At 38.5% G+C, this 17,791-nt stretch overlaps 16 non-coding genes across 16 annotated transcripts; all 16 read right to left on the minus strand.

Moving 5' to 3' along the window:
• Positions 1 to 1,076: 1,076 nt before the first annotated feature.
• On the minus strand, positions 1,077 to 1,149 carry TRNAR-CCU (transfer RNA arginine (anticodon CCU)). The gene has a single exon. It is a non-coding gene; the product is annotated as a tRNA-Arg (tRNA).
• Positions 1,150 to 1,952: 803 nt separating this feature from the next.
• Positions 1,953 to 2,025, minus strand: TRNAR-UCG (transfer RNA arginine (anticodon UCG)). The gene has a single exon. It is a non-coding gene; the product is annotated as a tRNA-Arg (tRNA).
• A 646-nt stretch (positions 2,026 to 2,671) lies between these two features.
• TRNAR-CCU (transfer RNA arginine (anticodon CCU)) lies at positions 2,672 to 2,744 on the minus strand. The gene has a single exon. It is a non-coding gene; the product is annotated as a tRNA-Arg (tRNA).
• An 803-nt stretch (positions 2,745 to 3,547) lies between these two features.
• Positions 3,548 to 3,620, minus strand: TRNAR-UCG (transfer RNA arginine (anticodon UCG)). Its single transcript has one exon. It is a non-coding gene; the product is annotated as a tRNA-Arg (tRNA).
• A 1,522-nt stretch (positions 3,621 to 5,142) lies between these two features.
• Positions 5,143 to 5,215, minus strand: TRNAR-UCG (transfer RNA arginine (anticodon UCG)). The gene has a single exon. It is a non-coding gene; the product is annotated as a tRNA-Arg (tRNA).
• A 646-nt stretch (positions 5,216 to 5,861) lies between these two features.
• On the minus strand, positions 5,862 to 5,934 carry TRNAR-CCU (transfer RNA arginine (anticodon CCU)). The gene has a single exon. It is a non-coding gene; the product is annotated as a tRNA-Arg (tRNA).
• Positions 5,935 to 7,457: 1,523 nt separating this feature from the next.
• Positions 7,458 to 7,530, minus strand: TRNAR-CCU (transfer RNA arginine (anticodon CCU)). The gene has a single exon. It is a non-coding gene; the product is annotated as a tRNA-Arg (tRNA).
• Positions 7,531 to 8,333: 803 nt separating this feature from the next.
• TRNAR-UCG (transfer RNA arginine (anticodon UCG)) lies at positions 8,334 to 8,406 on the minus strand. The gene has a single exon. It is a non-coding gene; the product is annotated as a tRNA-Arg (tRNA).
• A 646-nt stretch (positions 8,407 to 9,052) lies between these two features.
• TRNAR-CCU (transfer RNA arginine (anticodon CCU)) lies at positions 9,053 to 9,125 on the minus strand. Its single transcript has one exon. It is a non-coding gene; the product is annotated as a tRNA-Arg (tRNA).
• An 803-nt stretch (positions 9,126 to 9,928) lies between these two features.
• TRNAR-UCG (transfer RNA arginine (anticodon UCG)) lies at positions 9,929 to 10,001 on the minus strand. Its single transcript has one exon. It is a non-coding gene; the product is annotated as a tRNA-Arg (tRNA).
• A 646-nt stretch (positions 10,002 to 10,647) lies between these two features.
• Positions 10,648 to 10,720, minus strand: TRNAR-CCU (transfer RNA arginine (anticodon CCU)). Its single transcript has one exon. It is a non-coding gene; the product is annotated as a tRNA-Arg (tRNA).
• A 1,523-nt stretch (positions 10,721 to 12,243) lies between these two features.
• On the minus strand, positions 12,244 to 12,316 carry TRNAR-CCU (transfer RNA arginine (anticodon CCU)). Its single transcript has one exon. It is a non-coding gene; the product is annotated as a tRNA-Arg (tRNA).
• An 803-nt stretch (positions 12,317 to 13,119) lies between these two features.
• On the minus strand, positions 13,120 to 13,192 carry TRNAR-UCG (transfer RNA arginine (anticodon UCG)). Its single transcript has one exon. It is a non-coding gene; the product is annotated as a tRNA-Arg (tRNA).
• A 1,522-nt stretch (positions 13,193 to 14,714) lies between these two features.
• TRNAR-UCG (transfer RNA arginine (anticodon UCG)) lies at positions 14,715 to 14,787 on the minus strand. Its single transcript has one exon. It is a non-coding gene; the product is annotated as a tRNA-Arg (tRNA).
• A 646-nt stretch (positions 14,788 to 15,433) lies between these two features.
• On the minus strand, positions 15,434 to 15,506 carry TRNAR-CCU (transfer RNA arginine (anticodon CCU)). The gene has a single exon. It is a non-coding gene; the product is annotated as a tRNA-Arg (tRNA).
• Positions 15,507 to 17,029: 1,523 nt separating this feature from the next.
• On the minus strand, positions 17,030 to 17,102 carry TRNAR-CCU (transfer RNA arginine (anticodon CCU)). Its single transcript has one exon. It is a non-coding gene; the product is annotated as a tRNA-Arg (tRNA).
• Between the last annotated feature and the right edge of the window lie 689 nt (positions 17,103 to 17,791).

Genomic DNA, 17,791 nt, shown 5'->3' on the forward strand with positions numbered 1-17,791 from the left:
CGTAGGCAAAATTAGCACTTTAACTGCACAAATCATACAGATTTTACACTTGAAGCACTCCATGAACACATACTTACACACCTTGCAGTTCATCTACACACACTTAAGCTAAAAACCCATTCTGTGAAGTCAAAATTCTGCAAACCTAGTACATATTCAGTGCGTGTACATAGAAGCACTTTTTAATGTCACTTAAATGCACTAGATTTTAGACTGAAGATGCAATCTAAATGACTGTGCAGTATGTACTCCACTTTATTATTAATTAGGAATGAGAACATGATGGCTATGAGAGTATTGGAAGAGCCTGCTTCCATTCTGAATGGAAACCTGAATTGTGTGACCATTGGCAAAAACCGACCACGAAGGGACTCGGACCCTCAATCTTCTGATTCGAAGTCAGACGCCTTATGCATTAGGCCACGCGGTCATGTGTCCTGCTGCATTTATTTATATACTGTAGGTGGTATGCAAGGATGGAAAATATATTATTTATAGTTATTTAGGTTTACAAACCATTGTGGGGTTTTTTCAGCTCCTTTCAATTAAATCACTTTTTTGGAATTTATATAATGAGAATGTCACCAGTACGATAAGCTATTGTTTTCTTTTTTGCATTTAAACCTCTTTCTTCATGAGATTAAAGCTCAGAGTATGCTTTATATACCTCTGGATGTTTCCAGAAGTGGAGAGAAACTGTTTTGAAAGTAGTACAAACTGCTCCTTCCTGGATATTCCAATTTACACACACTCAAAGGTTGTATACGTTTCATGAATCCTGACTTGCCCTATTCAAGTGCCTGAAAGCCTTTCACCACCTCTAGGAACAACAGTTACACCAATCCAATTCAAATCATTTTTTCCAAAGGAATATCTTCTGCCGGGTCAAAAATGCATCTGACAAAGATAGGTGTTTAAAAATTGACTTTGTAGTTTCAGAACATCAACATGACTCTGAAGAGTACAGAAGTAAAATGGTACTATTTCAAAGTTCCTAATACCTCATAAACATCTGAGAGGAAGCATGTAATGAATATACTTATTTTTCTGGAAAAGTAAGAGTGAACTTTGGTTTGCACCTCAGATGGGACTCGAACCCACAATCCCTGGCTTAGGAGGCCAGTGCCTTATCCATTAGGCCACTGAGGCACAGATAAATGCCAGTGATCTAGAGGCATTATTTAAATGTATTCAATCGTCCAACACTGGTGTCTGCACACAGGATATTTCTCAGTTCTCTCCATAAGTAAACTTCCCATTTTCATCCTCTTCCATCCCCGACTTTAACACTCTTTTCTGTGCTATAATGGAGACTCTGCATTTGTAGCAAGTGCAGAGAAATTGGAGGAGTACCATTTTCGAATCAACACTTCTTCTTCCATGGATGCTTTTCTCATTAAACTGGGCTTTGACAGTGGTATCAAGCCGTCATTGTCTTCAGCAGGACACAGAAACAGGCACCAAGTCTACTAACCAAGTTCAACCACACTCTGCAACTTAATACACCAGTGCTTTACAAATTAGCCAACTGTGTCATCAGCAAAGGCAGCCAATGTGCCAATCCTTTATAATTCTTCTGTAGTACTTTTCTGTCTCGTAGGCAAAATTAGCACTTTAACTGCACAAATCATACAGAGTTTACACTTGAAGCACTCCATGAACACATACTTACACACCTTGCAGTTCATCTACACACACTTAAGCTAAAAACCCATTCTGTGAAGTCAAAATTCTGCAAACCTAGTACATATTCAGTGCGTGTACATAGAAGCACTTTTTAATGTCACTTAAATGCACTAGATTTTAGACTGAAGATGCAATCTAAATGACTGTGCAGTATGTACTCCACTTTATTATTAATTAGGAATGAGAACATGATGGCTATGAGAGTATTGGAAGAGCCTGCTTCCATTCTGAATGGAAACCTGAATTGTGTGACCATTGGCAAAAACCGACCACGAAGGGACTCGAACCCTCAATCTTCTGATTCGAAGTCAGACGCCTTATCCATTAGGCCACGCGGTCATGTGTCCTGCTGCGTTTATTTATATACTGTAGGTGGTATGCAAGGATGGAAAATAAATTATTTATAGTTATTTAAGTTTACAAACCATTGTGGGGTTTTTTCAGCTCCTTTCAATTAAATCACTTTTTTGGAATTTATATAATGAGAATGTCACCAGTACGATAAGCTATTGTTTTCTTTTTTGCATTTAAACCTCTTTCTTCATGAGATTAAAGCTCAGAGTATGCTTTATATACCTCTGGATGTTTCCAGAAGTGGAGAGAAACTGTTTTGAAAGTAGTACAAACTGCTCCTTCCTGGATATTCCAATTTACACACACTCAAAGGTTGTATACGTTTCATGAATCCTGACTTGCCCTATTCAAGTGCCTGAAAGCCTTTCACCACCTCTAGAAACAACAGTTACACCAATCCAATTCAAATCATTTTTTCCAAAGGAATATCTTCTGCCGGGTCAAAAATGCATCTGACAAAGATAGGTGTTTAAAAATTGACTTTGTAGTTTCAGAACATCAACATGACTCTGAAGAGTACAGAAGTAAAATGGTACCATTTCAAAGTTCCTAATACCTCATAAACATCTGAGAGGAAGCATGCAATAAATATACTTATTTTTCTGGAAAAGTAAGAGTGAACTTTGGTTTGCACCTCAGATGGGACTCGAACCCAGAATCCCTGGCTTAGGAGGCCAGTGCCTTATCCATTGGGCCACTGAGGCACCGATAAATGCCAGCAATCTAGAGGCATTATTTAAATGTATTCAATCGTCCAACACTGGTGTCTGCACACAGGATATTTCTCAGTTCTCTCCATAAGAAAACTTCCCATTTTCATCCTCTTCCATCCCCGACTTTAACACTCTGTTCTGTGCTATAATGGAGACTCTGCATTTGTAGCAAGTGCAGAGAAATTGGAGGAGTACCATTTTCGAATCAACACTTCTTCTTCCATGGATGCTTTTCTCATTAAACTGGGCTTTGACAGTGGTATCAAGCCGTCATTGTCTTCAGCAGGACACAGAAAAAGGCACCAAGTCTACTAACCAAGTTCAACCACACTCTGCAACTTAATACACCAGTGCTTTACAAATTAGCCAACTGTGTCATCAGCAAAGGCAGCCAATGTGCCAATCCTTTATAATTCTTCTGTAGTACTTTTCTGTCTCGTAGGCAAAATTAGCACTTTAACTGCACAAATCATACAGAGTTTACACTTGAAGCACTCCATGAACACATACTTACACACCTTGCAGTTCATCTACACACACTTAAGCTAAAAACCCATTCTGTGAAGTCAAAATTCTGCAAACCTAGTACATATTCAGTGCGTGTACATAGAAGCACTTTTTAATGTCACTTAAATGCACTAGATTTTAGACTGAAGATGCAATCTAAATGACTGTGCAGTATGTACTCCACTTTATTATTAATTAGGAATGAGAACATGATGGCTATGAGAGTATTGGAAGAGCCTGCTTCCATTCTGAATGGAAACCTGAATTGTGTGACCATTGGCAAAAAACGACCACGAAGGGACTCGAACCCTCAATCTTCTGATTCGAAGTCAGACGCCTTATCCATTAGGCCACGCGGTCATGTGTCCTGCTGCGTTTATTTATATACTGTAGGTGGTATGCAAGGATGGAAAATAAATTATTTATAGTTATTTAAGTTTACAAACCATTGTGGGGTTTTTTCAGCTCCTTTCAATTAAATCACTTTTTTGGAATTTATATAATGAGAATGTCACCAGTACGATAAGCTATTGTTTTCTTTTTTGCATTTAAACCTCTTTCTTCATGAGATTAAAGCTCAGAGTATGCTTTATATAGCTCTGGATGTTTCCAGAAGTGGAGAGAAACTGTTTTGAAAGTAGTACAAACTGCTCCTTCCTGGATATTCCAATTTACACACACTCAAAGGTTGTATACGTTTCATGAATCCTGACTTGCCCTATTCAAGTGCCTGAAAGCCTTTCACCACCTCTAGAAACAACAGTTACACCAATCCAATTCAAATCATTTTTTCCAAAGGAATATCTTCTGCCGGGTCAAAAATGCATCTGACAAAGATAGGTGTTTAAAAATTGACTTTGTAGTTTCAGAACATCAACATGACTCTGAAGAGTACAGAAGTAAAATGGTACCATTTCAAAGTTCCTAATACCTCATAAACATCTGAGAGGAAGCATGCAATAAATATACTTATTTTTCTGGAAAAGTAAGAGTGAACTTTGGTTTGCACCTCAGATGGGACTCGAACCCAGAATCCCTGGCTTAGGAGGCCAGTGCCTTATCCATTAGGACACTGATGCACAGATAAATGCCAGTGATCTAGAGGCATTATTTAAATGTATTCAATCGTCCAACACTGGTGTCTGCACACAGGATATTTCTCAGTACTCTCCATAAGTAAACTTCCCATTTTCATCCTCTTCCATCCCCGACTTTAACACTCTGTTCTGTGCTATAATGGAGACTCTGCATTTGTAGCAAGTGCAGAGAAATTGGAGGAGTACCATTTTCGAATCAACACTTCTTCTTCCATGGATGCTTTTCTCATTAAACTGGGCTTTGACAGTGGTATCAAGCCGTCCTTGTCTTCAGCAGGACACAGAAACAGGCACCAAGTCTACTAACCAAGTTCAACCACACTCTGCAACTTAATACACCAGTGCTTTACAAATTAGCCAACTGTGTCATCAGCAAAGGCAGCCAATGTGCCAATACTTTATAATTCTTCTGTAGTACTTTTCTTTCTCGTAGGCAAAATTAGCACTTTAACTGCACAAATCATACAGATTTTACACTTGAAGCACTCCATGAACACATACTTACACACCTTGCAGTTCATCTACACACACTTAAGCTAAAAACCCATTCTGTGAAGTCAAAATTCTGCAAACCTAGTACATATTCAGTGCGTGTACATAGAAGCACTTTTTAATGCCACTTAAATGCACTAGATTTTAGACTGAAGATGCAATCTAAATGACTGTGCAGTATGTACTCCACTTTATTATTAATTAGGAATGAGAACATGATGGCTATGAGAGTATTGGAAGAGCCTGCTTCCATTCTGAATGGAAACCTGAATTGTGTGACCATTGGCAAAAACCGACCACGAAGGGACTCGGACCCTCAATCTTCTGATTCGAAGTCAGACGCCTTATCCATTAGGCCACACGGTCATGTGTCCTGCTGCGTTTATTTATATACTGTAGGTGGTATGCAAGGATGGAAAATATATTATTTATAGTTATTTAGGTTTACAAACCGTTGTGTGGTTTTTTCAGCTCCTTTCAATTAAATCACTTTTTTGGAATTTATATAATGAGAATGTCACCAGTACGATAAGCTATTGTTTTCTTTTTTGCATTTAAACCTCTTTCTTCATGAGATTAAAGCTCAGAGTATGCTTTATATAGCTCTGGATGTTTCCAGAAGTGGAGAGAAACTGTTTTGAAAGTAGTACAAACTGCTCCTTCCTGGATATTCCAATTTACACACACTCAAAGGTTGTATACGTTTCATGAATCCTGACTTGCCCTATTCAAGTGCCTGAAAGCCTTTCATCACCTCTAGAAACAACAGTTACACCAATCCAATTCAAATCATTTTTTCCAAAGGAATATCTTCTGCCGGGTCAAAAATGCATCTGACAAAGATAGGTGTTTAAAAATTGACTTTGTAGTTTCAGAACATCAACATGACTCTGAAGAGTACAGAAGTAAAATGGTACCATTTCAAAGTTCCTAATACCTCATAAACATCTGAGAGGAAGCATGTAATAAATATACTTATTTTTCTGGAAAAGTAAGAGTGAACTTTGGTTTGCACCTCAGATGGGACTCGAACCCACAATCCCTGGCTTAGGAGGCCAGTGCCTTATCCATTAGGCCACTGAGGCACAGATAAATGCCAGTGATCTAGAGGCATTATTTAAATGTATTCAATCGTCCAACACTGGTGTCTGCATACAGGATATTTCTCAGTTCTCTCCATAAGTAAACTTCCCATTTTCATCCTCTTCCATCCCCGACTTTAACACTCTGTTCTGTGCTATAATGGAGACTCTGCATTTGTAGCAAGTGCAGAGAAATTGGAGGAGTACCATTTTCGAATCAACACTTCTTCTTCCATGGATGCTTTTCTCATTAAACTGGGCTTTGACAGTGGTATCAAGCCGTCCTTGTCTTCAGCAGGACACAGAAACAGGCACCAAGTCTACTAACCAATTTTCAACAACACTCTGCAACTTAATAGACCAATGCTTTACAAATTAGCCAACTGTGTCATCAGCAAAGGCAGCCAATGTGCCAATCCTTTATAATTCTTCTGTAGTACTTTTCTTTCTCGTAGGCAAAATTAGCACTTTAACTGCACAAATCATACAGATTTTACACTTGAAGCACTCCATGAACACATACTTACACACCTTGCAGTTCATCTACACACACTTAAGCTAAAAACCCATTCTGTGAAGTCAAAATTCTGCAAACCTAGTACATATTCAGTGCGTGTACATAGAAGCACTTTTTAATGTCACTTAAATGCACTAGATTTTAGACTGAAGATGCAATCTAAATGACTGTGCAGTATGTACTCCACTTTATTATTAATTAGGAATGAGAACATGATGGCTATGAGAGTATTGGAAGAGCCTGCTTCCATTCTGAATGGAAACCTGAATTGTGTGACCATTGGCAAAAACCGACCACGAAGGGACTCGGACCCTCAATCTTCTGATTCGAAGTCAGACGCCTTATGCATTAGGCCACGCGGTCATGTGTCCTGCTGCATTTATTTATATACTGTAGGTGGTATGCAAGGATGGAAAATATATTATTTATAGTTATTTAGGTTTACAAACCATTGTGGGGTTTTTTCAGCTCCTTTCAATTAAATCACTTTTTTGGAATTTATATAATGAGAATGTCACCAGTACGATAAGCTATTGTTTTCTTTTTTGCATTTAAACCTCTTTCTTCATGAGATTAAAGCTCAGAGTATGCTTTATATACCTCTGGATGTTTCCAGAAGTGGAGAGAAACTGTTTTGAAAGTAGTACAAACTGCTCCTTCCTGGATATTCCAATTTACACACACTCAAAGGTTGTATACGTTTCATGAATCCTGACTTGCCCTATTCAAGTGCCTGAAAGCCTTTCACCACCTCTAGGAACAACAGTTACACCAATCCAATTCAAATCATTTTTTCCAAAGGAATATCTTCTGCCGGGTCAAAAATGCATCTGACAAAGATAGGTGTTTAAAAATTGACTTTGTAGTTTCAGAACATCAACATGACTCTGAAGAGTACAGAAGTAAAATGGTACTATTTCAAAGTTCCTAATACCTCATAAACATCTGAGAGGAAGCATGTAATGAATATACTTATTTTTCTGGAAAAGTAAGAGTGAACTTTGGTTTGCACCTCAGATGGGACTCGAACCCACAATCCCTGGCTTAGGAGGCCAGTGCCTTATCCATTAGGCCACTGAGGCACAGATAAATGCCAGTGATCTAGAGGCATTATTTAAATGTATTCAATCGTCCAACACTGGTGTCTGCACACAGGATATTTCTCAGTTCTCTCCATAAGTAAACTTCCCATTTTCATCCTCTTCCATCCCCGACTTTAACACTCTTTTCTGTGCTATAATGGAGACTCTGCATTTGTAGCAAGTGCAGAGAAATTGGAGGAGTACCATTTTCGAATCAACACTTCTTCTTCCATGGATGCTTTTCTCATTAAACTGGGCTTTGACAGTGGTATCAAGCCGTCATTGTCTTCAGCAGGACACAGAAACAGGCACCAAGTCTACTAACCAAGTTCAACCACACTCTGCAACTTAATACACCAGTGCTTTACAAATTAGCCAACTGTGTCATCAGCAAAGGCAGCCAATGTGCCAATCCTTTATAATTCTTCTGTAGTACTTTTCTGTCTCGTAGGCAAAATTAGCACTTTAACTGCACAAATCATACAGAGTTTACACTTGAAGCACTCCATGAACACATACTTACACACCTTGCAGTTCATCTACACACACTTAAGCTAAAAACCCATTCTGTGAAGTCAAAATTCTGCAAACCTAGTACATATTCAGTGCGTGTACATAGAAGCACTTTTTAATGTCACTTAAATGCACTAGATTTTAGACTGAAGATGCAATCTAAATGACTGTGCAGTATGTACTCCACTTTATTATTAATTAGGAATGAGAACATGATGGCTATGAGAGTATTGGAAGAGCCTGCTTCCATTCTGAATGGAAACCTGAATTGTGTGACCATTGGCAAAAACCGACCACGAAGGGACTCGAACCCTCAATCTTCTGATTCGAAGTCAGACGCCTTATCCATTAGGCCACGCGGTCATGTGTCCTGCTGCGTTTATTTATATACTGTAGGTGGTATGCAAGGATGGAAAATAAATTATTTATAGTTATTTAAGTTTACAAACCATTGTGGGGTTTTTTCAGCTCCTTTCAATTAAATCACTTTTTTGGAATTTATATAATGAGAATGTCACCAGTACGATAAGCTATTGTTTTCTTTTTTGCATTTAAACCTCTTTCTTCATGAGATTAAAGCTCAGAGTATGCTTTATATACCTCTGGATGTTTCCAGAAGTGGAGAGAAACTGTTTTGAAAGTAGTACAAACTGCTCCTTCCTGGATATTCCAATTTACACACACTCAAAGGTTGTATACGTTTCATGAATCCTGACTTGCCCTATTCAAGTGCCTGAAAGCCTTTCACCACCTCTAGAAACAACAGTTACACCAATCCAATTCAAATCATTTTTTCCAAAGGAATATCTTCTGCCGGGTCAAAAATGCATCTGACAAAGATAGGTGTTTAAAAATTGACTTTGTAGTTTCAGAACATCAACATGACTCTGAAGAGTACAGAAGTAAAATGGTACCATTTCAAAGTTCCTAATACCTCATAAACATCTGAGAGGAAGCATGCAATAAATATACTTATTTTTCTGGAAAAGTAAGAGTGAACTTTGGTTTGCACCTCAGATGGGACTCGAACCCAGAATCCCTGGCTTAGGAGGCCAGTGCCTTATCCATTGGGCCACTGAGGCACCGATAAATGCCAGCAATCTAGAGGCATTATTTAAATGTATTCAATCGTCCAACACTGGTGTCTGCACACAGGATATTTCTCAGTTCTCTCCATAAGAAAACTTCCCATTTTCATCCTCTTCCATCCCCGACTTTAACACTCTGTTCTGTGCTATAATGGAGACTCTGCATTTGTAGCAAGTGCAGAGAAATTGGAGGAGTACCATTTTCGAATCAACACTTCTTCTTCCATGGATGCTTTTCTCATTAAACTGGGCTTTGACAGTGGTATCAAGCCGTCCTTGTCTTCAGCAGGACACAGAAAGAGGCACCAAGTCTACTAACCAAGTTCAACCACACTCTGCAACTTAATACACCAGTGCTTTACAAATTAGCCAACTGTGTCATCAGCAAAGGCAGCCAATGTGCCAATCCTTTATAATTCTTCTGTAGTACTTTTCTTTCTCGTAGGCAAAATTAGCACTTTAACTGCACAAATCATACAGATTTTACACTTGAAGCACTCCATGAACACATACTTACACACCTTGCAGTTCATCTACACACACTTAAGCTAAAAACCCATTCTGTGAAGTCAAAATTCTGCAAACCTAGTACATATTCAGTGCGTGTACATAGAAGCACTTTTTAATGCCACTTAAATGCACTAGATTTTAGACTGAAGATGCAATCTAAATGACTGTGCAGTATGTACTCCACTTTATTATTAATTAGGAATGAGAACATGATGGCTATGAGAGTATTGGAAGAGCCTGCTTCCATTCTGAATGGAAACCTGAATTGTGTGACCATTGGCAAAAACCGACCACGAAGGGACTCGGACCCTCAATCTTCTGATTCGAAGTCAGACGCCTTATCCATTAGGCCACACGGTCATGTGTCCTGCTGCGTTTATTTATATACTGTAGGTGGTATGCAAGAATGGAAAATATATTATTTATAGTTATTTAGGTTTACAAACCGTTGTGTGGTTTTTTCAGCTCCTTTCAATTAAATCACTTTTTTGGAATTTATATAATGAGAATGTCACCAGTACGATAAGCTATTGTTTTCTTTTTTGCATTTAAACCTCTTTCTTCATGAGATTAAAGCTCAGAGTATGCTTTATATAGCTCTGGATGTTTCCAGAAGTGGAGAGAAACTGTTTTGAAAGTAGTACAAACTGCTCCTTCCTGGATATTCCAATTTACACACACTCAAAGGTTGTATACGTTTCATGAATCCTGACTTGCCCTATTCAAGTGCCTGAAAGCCTTTCACCACCTCTAGAAACAACAGTTACACCAATCCAATTCAAATCATTTTTTCCAAAGGAATATCTTCTGCCGGGTCAAAAATGCATCTGACAAAGATAGGTGTTTAAAAATTGACTTTGTAGTTTCAGAACATCAACATGACTCTGAAGAGTACAGAAGTAAAATGGTACCATTTCAAAGTTCCTAATACCTCATAAACATCTGAGAGGAAGCATGTAATAAATATACTTATTTTTCTGGAAAAGTAAGAGTGAACTTTGGTTTGCACCTCAGATGGGACTCGAACCCACAATCCCTGGCTTAGGAGGCCAGTGCCTTATCCATTAGGCCACTGAGGCACAGATAAATGCCAGTGATCTAGAGGCATTATTTAAATGTATTCAATCGTCCAACACTGGTGTCTGCATACAGGATATTTCTCAGTTCTCTCCATAAGTAAACTTCCCATTTTCATCCTCTTCCATCCCCGACTTTAACACTCTGTTCTGTGCTATAATGGAGACTCTGCATTTGTAGCAAGTGCAGAGAAATTGGAGGAGTACCATTTTCGAATCAACACTTCTTCTTCCATGGATGCTTTTCTCATTAAACTGGGCTTTGACAGTGGTATCAAGCCGTCCTTGTCTTCAGCAGGACACAGAAACAGGCACCAAGTCTACTAACCAATTTTCAACAACACTCTGCAACTTAATAGACCAATGCTTTACAAATTAGCCAACTGTGTCATCAGCAAAGGCAGCCAATGTGCCAATCCTTTATAATTCTTCTGTAGTACTTTTCTTTCTCGTAGGCAAAATTAGCACTTTAACTGCACAAATCATACAGATTTTACACTTGAAGCACTCCATGAACACATACTTGCACACCTTGCAGTTCATCTACACACACTTAAGCTAAAAACCCATTCTGTGAAGTCAAAATTCTGCAAACCTAGTACATATTCAGTGCGTGTACATAGAAGCACTTTTTAATGTCACTTAAATGCACTAGATTTTAGACTGAAGATGCAATCTAAATGACTGTGCAGTATGTACTCCACTTTATTATTAATTAGGAATGAGAACATGATGGCTATGAGAGTATTGGAAGAGCCTGCTTCCATTCTGAATGGAAACCTGAATTGTGTGACCATTGGCAAAAACCGACCACGAAGGGACTCGGACCCTCAATCTTCTGATTCGAAGTCAGACGCCTTATGCATTAGGCCACGCGGTCATGTGTCCTGCTGCATTTATTTATATACTGTAGGTGGTATGCAAGGATGGAAAATATATTATTTATAGTTATTTAGGTTTACAAACCATTGTGGGGTTTTTTCAGCTCCTTTCAATTAAATCACTTTTTTGGAATTTATATAATGAGAATGTCACCAGTACGATAAGCTATTGTTTTCTTTTTTGCATTTAAACCTCTTTCTTCATGAGATTAAAGCTCAGAGTATGCTTTATATACCTCTGGATGTTTCCAGAAGTGGAGAGAAACTGTTTTGAAAGTAGTACAAACTGCTCCTTCCTGGATATTCCAATTTACACACACTCAAAGGTTGTATACGTTTCATGAATCCTGACTTGCCCTATTCAAGTGCCTGAAAGCCTTTCACCACCTCTAGGAACAACAGTTACACCAATCCAATTCAAATCATTTTTTCCAAAGGAATATCTTCTGCCGGGTCAAAAATGCATCTGACAAAGATAGGTGTTTAAAAATTGACTTTGTAGTTTCAGAACATCAACATGACTCTGAAGAGTACAGAAGTAAAATGGTACTATTTCAAAGTTCCTAATACCTCATAAACATCTGAGAGGAAGCATGTAATGAATATACTTATTTTTCTGGAAAAGTAAGAGTGAACTTTGGTTTGCACCTCAGATGAGACTCGAACCCACAATCCCTGGCTTAGGAGGCCAGTGCCTTATCCATTAGGCCACTGAGGCACAGATAAATGCCAGTGATCTAGAGGCATTATTTAAATGTATTCAATCGTCCAACACTGGTGTCTGCACACAGGATATTTCTCAGTTCTCTCCATAAGTAAACTTCCCATTTTCATCCTCTTCCATCCCCGACTTTAACACTCTGTTCTGTGCTATAATGGAGACTCTGCATTTGTAGCAAGTGCAGAGAAATTGGAGGAGTACCATTTTCGAATCAACACTTTTTCTTCCATGGATGCTTTTCTCATTAAACTGGGCTTTGACAGTGGTATCAAGCCGTCCTTGTCTTCAGCAGGACACAGAAACAGGCACCAAGTCTACTAACCAAACTCAACCACACTCTGCAACTTAATACACCAGTGCTTTACAAATTAGCCAACTGTGTCATCAGCAAAGGCAGCCAATGTGCCAATCCTTTATAATTCTTCTGTAGTACTTTTCTTTCTCGTAGGCAAAATTAGCACTTTAACTGCACAAATCATACAGATTTTACACTTGAAGCACTCCATGAACACATACTTACACACCTTGCAGTTCATCTACACACACTTAAGCTAAAAACCCATTCTGTGAAGTCAAAATTCTGCAAACCTAGTACATATTCAGTGCGTGTACATAGAAGCACTTTTTAATGCCACTTAAATGCACTAGATTTTAGACTGAAGATGCAATCTAAATGACTGTGCAGTATGTACTCCACTTTATTATTAATTAGGAATGAGAACATGATGGCTATGAGAGTATTGGAAGAGCCTGCTTCCATTCTGAATGGAAACCTGAATTGTGTGACCATTGGCAAAAACCGACCACGAAGGGACTCGGACCCTCAATCTTCTGATTCGAAGTCAGACGCCTTATCCATTAGGCCACACGGTCATGTGTCCTGCTGCGTTTATTTATATACTGTAGGTGGTATGCAAGGATGGAAAATATATTATTTATAGTTATTTAGGTTTACAAACCGTTGTGTGGTTTTTTCAGCTCCTTTCAATTAAATCACTTTTTTGGAATTTATATAATGAGAATGTCACCAGTACGATAAGCTATTGTTTTCTTTTTTGCATTTAAACCTCTTTCTTCATGAGATTAAAGCTCAGAGTATGCTTTATATAGCTCTGGATGTTTCCAGAAGTGGAGAGAAACTGTTTTGAAAGTAGTACAAACTGCTCCTTCCTGGATATTCCAATTTACACACACTCAAAGGTTGTATACGTTTCATGAATCCTGACTTGCCCTATTCAAGTGCCTGAAAGCCTTTCACCACCTCTAGAAACAACAGTTACACCAATCCAATTCAAATCATTTTTTCCAAAGGAATATCTTCTGCCGGGTCAAAAATGCATCTGACAAAGATAGGTGTTTAAAAATCGACTTTGTAGTTTCAGAACATCAACATGACTCTGAAGAGTACAGAAGTAAAATGGTACCATTTCAAAGTTCCTAATACCTCATAAACATCTGAGACGAAGCATGTAATAAATATACTTATTTTTCTGGAAAAGTAAGAGTGAACATTGGTTTGCACCTCAGATGGGACTCGAACCCAGAATCCCTGGCTTAGGAGGCCAGTGCCTTATCCATTAGGACACTGATGCACAGATAAATGCCAGTGATCTAGAGGCATTATTTAAATGTATTCAATCGTCCAACACTGGTGTCTGCACACAGGATATTTCTCAGTACTCTCCATAAGTAAACTTCCCATTTTCATCCTCTTCCATCCCCGACTTTAACACTCTGTTCTGTGCTATAATGGAGACTCTGCATTTGTAGCAAGTGCAGAGAAATTGGAGGAGTACCATTTTCGAATCAACACTTCTTCTTCCATGGATGCTTTTCTCATTAAACTGGGCTTTGACAGTGGTATCAAGCCGTCCTTGTCTTCAGCAGGACACAGAAACAGGCACCAAGTCTACTAACCAAGTTCAACCACACTCTGCAACTTAATACACCAGTGCTTTACAAATTAGCCAACTGTGTCATCAGCAAAGGCAGCCAATGTGCCAATCCTTTATAATTCTTCTGTAGTACTTTTCTTTCTCGTAGGCAAAATTAGCACTTTAACTGCACAAATCATACAGATTTTACACTTGAAGCACTCCATGAACACATACTTACACACCTTGCAGTTCATCTACACACACTTAAGCTAAAAACCCATTCTGTGAAGTCAAAATTCTGCAAACCTAGTACATATTCAGTGCGTGTACATAGAAGCACTTTTTAATGTCACTTAAATGCACTAGATTTTAGACTGAAGATGCAATCTAAATGACTGTGCAGTATGTACTCCACTTTATTATTAATTAGGAATGAGAACATGATGGCTATGAGAGTATTGGAAGAGCCTGCTTCCATTCTGAATGGAAACCTGAATTGTGTGACCATTGGCAAAAACCGACCACGAAGGGACTCGGACCCTCAATCTTCTGATTCGAAGTCAGACGCCTTATCCATTAGGCCACGCGGTCAGGTGTCCTGCTGCGTTTATTTATATACTGTAGGTGGTATGCAAGGATGGAAAATAAATTATTTATAGTTATTTAAGTTTACAAACCATTGTGGGGTTTTTTCAGCTCCTTTCAATTAAATCACTTTTTTGGAATTTATATAATGAGAATATCACCAGTACGATAACCTATTGTTTTCTTTTTTGCATTTAAACCTCTTTCTTCATGAGATTAAAGCTCAGAGTATGCTTTATATAGCTCTGGATGTTTCCAGAAGTGGAGAGAAACTGTTTTGAAAGTAGTACAAACTGCTCCTTCCTGGATATTCCAATTTACACACACTCAAAGGTTGTATACGTTTCATGAATCCTGACTTGCCCTATTCAAGTGCCTGAAAGCCTTTCACCACCTCTAGAAACAACAGTTACACCAATCCAATTCAAATCATTTTTTCCAAAGGAATATCTTCTGCCGGGTCAAAAATGCATCTGACAAAGATAGGTGTTTAAAAATTGACTTTGTAGTTTCAGAACATCAACATGACTCTGAAGAGTACAGAAGTAAAATGGTACCATTTCAAAGTTCCTAATACCTCATAAACATCTGAGAGGAAGCATGTAATAAATATACTTATTTTTCTGGAAAAGTAAGAGTGAACTTTGGTTTGCACCTCAGATGGGACTCGAACCCACAATCCCTGGCTTAGGAGGCCAGTGCCTTATCCATTAGGCCACTGAGGCACAGATAAATGCCAGTGATCTAGAGGCATTATTTAAATGTATTCAATCGTCCAACACTGGTGTCTGCATACAGGATATTTCTCAGTTCTCTCCATAAGTAAACTTCCCATTTTCATCCTCTTCCATCCCCGACTTTAACACTCTGTTCTGTGCTATAATGGAGACTCTGCATTTGTAGCAAGTGCAGAGAAATTGGAGGAGTACCATTTTCGAATCAACACTTCTTCTTCCATGGATGCTTTTCTCATTAAACTGGGCTTTGACAGTGGTATCAAGCCGTCCTTGTCTTCAGCAGGACACAGAAACAGGCACCAAGTCTACTAACCAATTTTCAACAACACTCTGCAACTTAATAGACCAATGCTTTACAAATTAGCCAACTGTGTCATCAGCAAAGGCAGCCAATGTGCCAATCCTTTATAATTCTTCTGTAGTACTTTTCTTTCTCGTAGGCAAAATTAGCACTTTAACTGCACAAATCATACAGATTTTACACTTGAAGCACTCCATGAACACATACTTACACACCTTGCAGTTCATCTACACACACTTAAGCTAAAAACCCATTCTGTGAAGTCAAAATTCTGCAAACCTAGTACATATTCAGTGCGTGTACATAGAAGCACTTTTTAATGTCACTTAAATGCACTAGATTTTAGACTGAAGATGCAATCTAAATGACTGTGCAGTATGTACTCCACTTTATTATTAATTAGGAATGAGAACATGATGGCTATGAGAGTATTGGAAGAGCCTGCTTCCATTCTGAATGGAAACCTGAATTGTGTGACCATTGGCAAAAACCGACCACGAAGGGACTCGGACCCTCAATCTTCTGATTCGAAGTCAGACGCCTTATGCATTAGGCCACGCGGTCATGTGTCCGGCTGCGTTTATTTATATACTGTAGGTGGTATGCAAGGATGGAAAATATATTATTTATAGTTATTTAGGTTTACAAACCATTGTGGGGGTTTTTCAGCTCCTTTCAATTAAATCACTTTTTTGGAATTTATATAATGAGAATGTCACCAGTACGATAAGCTATTGTTTTCTTTTTTGCATTTAAACCTCTTTCTTCATGAGATTAAAGCTCAGAGTATGCTTTATATACCTCTGGATGTTTCCAGAAGTGGAGAGAAACTGTTTTGAAAGTAGTACAAACTGCTCCTTCCTGGATATTCCAATTTACACACACTCAAAGGTTGTATACGTTTCATGAATCCTGACTTGCCCTATTCAAGTGCCTGAAAGCCTTTCACCACCTCTAGAAACAACAGTTACACCAATCCAATTCAAATCATTTTTTCCAAAGGAATATCTTCTGCCGGGTCAAAAATGCATCTGACAAAGATAGGTGTTTAAAAATTGACTTTGTAGTTTCAGAACATCAACATGACTCTGAAGAGTACAGAAGTAAAATGGTACCATTTCAAAGTTCCTAATACCTCATAAACATCTGAGAGGAAGCATGTAATAAATATACTTATTTTTCTGGAAAAGTAAGAGTGAACTTTGGTTTGCACCTCAGATGGGACTCGAACCCACAATCCCTGGCTTAGGAGGCCAGTGCCTTATCCATTAGGCCACTGAGGCACAGATAAATGCCACCGATCTAGAGGCATTATTTAAATGTATTCAATCGTCCAACACTGGTGTCTGCATACAGGATATTTCTCAGTTCTCTCCATAAGTAAACTTCCCATTTTCATCCTCTTCCATCCCCGACTTTAACACTCTGTTCTGTGCTATAATGGAGACTCTGCATTTGTAGCAAGTGCAGAGAAATTGGAGGAGTACCATTTTCGAATCAACACTTCTTCTTCCATGGATGCTTTTCTCATTAAACTGGGCTTTGACAGTGGTATCAAGCCGTCCTTGTCTTCAGCAGGACACAGAAACAGGCACCAAGTCTACTAACCAATTTTCAACAACACTCTGCAACTTAATAGACCAATGCTTTACAAATTAGCCAACTGTGTCATCAGCAAAGGCAGCCAATGTGCCAATCCTTTATAATTCTTCTGTAGTACTTTTCTTTCTCGTAGGCAAAATTAGCACTTTAACTGCACAAATCATACAGATTTTACACTTGAAGCACTCCATGAACACATACTTACACACCTTGCAGTTCATCTACACACACTTAAGCTAAAAACCCATTCTGTGAAGTCAAAATTCTGCAAACCTAGTACATATTCAGTGCGTGTACATAGAAGCACTTTTTAATGTCACTTAAATGCACTAGATTTTAGACTGAAGATGCAATCTAAATGACTGTGCAG

Source organism: Lissotriton helveticus, chromosome 5_1, assembly GCF_964261635.1.
Source record: "Lissotriton helveticus chromosome 5_1, aLisHel1.1, whole genome shotgun sequence".
NCBI classification, from domain to species: Eukaryota; Metazoa; Chordata; class Amphibia; order Caudata; family Salamandridae; genus Lissotriton; species Lissotriton helveticus.